A 2,530-nucleotide genomic window follows, 5' to 3' on the forward strand; every position below is an offset into this window, starting at 1 on the left:
TATACAGTGGTATGGCACTACATGGAGTTCACAGCAGCGTATTTGAGGCATCCTGTTTATGCCTGCCATAAATTCTTGCCTATCAAAGCTCCCTAAAAAGAAACTTCCTTCAACTTGCCAGCACATGACCAACACAAATGGAGAGTACGCTGGAGAAAACGAATATGCAGACCAACCCTGAGAGAATCGTGGTGGAAATCTTCAGCCATGTGAGAGTGGATGGGATGACTCTGGGGGTCAATGGGCTTTTCTGCCAGTGAATCCGAGAAGTTTCATATTCTTATTTTATATTCTTGACTACACGTCAATTAATGTGATGAGTAGTTTGAATAATACCTGAAAAACATGTTGTTCTTTCCTACAAAATTTGATTTAAGCGCAGCATTTCATGTACATATCTACTCAGAAAGTCTATTACTGACTGGCGTGCCACTCCTGTGGTACTTTCCGAAAAGTCTTTATTAAAATTCATGATGTCAAGAAAGGAATGCGTTAGATACTGGATTAAGCATATCTATTGTTAACTTGATATAATTCAAAGCCCCTCTCCCAATTTGAAAGGAGAAATCTTACTGAATTTTTTGCTTTTTCTTCTGAGCAATGTTACAAAGTTTCTTCATCAGTAGAACTGTCAGCACTGTAACCATTAGGAACAGAGACAACAGGAAGATCATCACATCTCCACAATAGTAAGCGTACCAGGGGAGTCGGTAAAATTCTGAGCGTAAATGTGCTGCACCTTTGTGTCGTGCAACATACTCAATCCAGAAAATGGCTCTCTCCATTGGAGACTCTGGCTGGTCCCTGTGCAGAGCAGAAAGTTTCTGCATGTTATCCCGATAAGATGTGTTGTTTATGACCTCATTAAGTGCCTGCAATAGATCTGTTGACTGCATGGTTGCGACATTAATCACTTTTGCTGCACCTCGGATTTCAAGTCTAAGTAAATTGTCAAACTGATCAAAAAGCAGAGGCATGCCAACTACTGGAACCCCATGATAGATGGCTTCATAAACCCCATTGGTGCCACCATGGGCAATGAAGGCTCGTGTTTTGGGGTGCCCCAGTAGGTCATTCTGAGGGATCCATTTTGCCAGTAGTGTATTATTTCCTATGTTGGGAGGGATCTTTCCATAATGTCTCCAAATAACTTTCTGAGGTACTTGAGCAAAGGCCTCTGCTATTTTCATTGTAATATGCATTGGCAGAGAGCTGACAAGGGTCCCTAATGACATCACAATAATCCCATGTTTCCCTGACATTTGGACAAACTCTTCAAACTCTGCTGTTAAAGGTTTGGATGGTTTACATTGGAACCCTCCAATATACACAAGATTTGGCATGGTGGGCCTCGGGAATTCAAATATAAAATCTACTCTCATCAGCCACACATCTGCCCTGAGGAGAATAGACTCGATGTCTGTGTCTGGGCCCAGATATCGATGGCACAGTTCAGTGTACATGGGGTGAGTTAGAAATTTTGTAATGGATTGTTGAATAACATCTACGATGACATTTTTCATTCTTTGGAGAAAACTCATTTTGTCTGTTAATCGTGAGCCAGGTGATGGGATATAGGACAGTGGTGATGGTGCTGTGAGAAAATGAGCTTCTCCACTGCTGACCCAACGAACATTATACACCAAAGGGAGTTTTAAATAATAGGCAAGCATTGAACCTGTAACAAATATAGGATCGGTAAGTATTAAGTCAAAGTTTCCATTTTCAAGTTGGTTTAACAAACTTTTGTTTTCAAAAATTGCAATATTAATTTCTCGAGCCCAAATATGACAGTTGTGCATAAAAGACATCATTTCATATTGGAACTTCACATGGTGCAATAGTGTTGAATCATTCTGTGAGAGTTCTAGTGTCTTTTGTACAAAATGGTCCACGACTTTGTCCCATGTATCTTTCTTATGGAATTCTTGCATTTGAACCACAATGGATTCATATAGATCAGGACTCTCTTTGATATACCAAGTTGGTGATGGATAAAGCACAGTCATGTTGTGTCCATGAAGTCTCAGTTCTTCCATTAGAATTCTCATATTGACCCAGTGACTTCCCTCGATAGGTACAACTAATATTTTAGCCCCCTGCGTAATTGGACAAGAGAGGGCGATGATAATACTAAGAACATATGCAACCTGTAATCTGCGTTTCCATCCAGAACACTCCATATTGAGAAAAAATGATAGCCAGATCCTGTTGGAGAATTGAATAGAAATATTGGTAATACAACATAAATGTGAAAACATGAGAATTAGGAGCAGGAATAGGCCATACAGTCACTTGAGCCTGCATCGTCATTCAATAAGGTAATGGCTGAACTAATCAACTCCACTGTCTCACCATATCTCTCGATTACCTAAGTGCCCAAAAATCTATCAACCTCAGTGTTGAATGAACTCAGTTACTGAGCGTCCAGAGTCCTCTGGGGTAGAGAATTCTAAAGATTCACAACAACCTATGAAGACATTTTTCATCATCTCAGTAATAAGTGGCCAACCTCTTATCCTAATTCTCT

At 40.1% G+C, this 2,530-nt stretch overlaps 1 pseudogene; it reads right to left on the reverse strand.

Annotated features, from left to right (window-relative positions):
• Positions 1-358: 358 nt before the first annotated feature.
• Positions 359-2,197, reverse strand: LOC137352514 (UDP-glucuronosyltransferase 2C1 pseudogene; annotated as a pseudogene).
• Between the last annotated feature and the right edge of the window lie 333 nt (positions 2,198-2,530).

Source organism: Heterodontus francisci, chromosome 38, assembly GCF_036365525.1.
Source record: "Heterodontus francisci isolate sHetFra1 chromosome 38, sHetFra1.hap1, whole genome shotgun sequence".
Classification (NCBI taxonomy): domain Eukaryota; kingdom Metazoa; phylum Chordata; class Chondrichthyes; order Heterodontiformes; family Heterodontidae; genus Heterodontus; species Heterodontus francisci.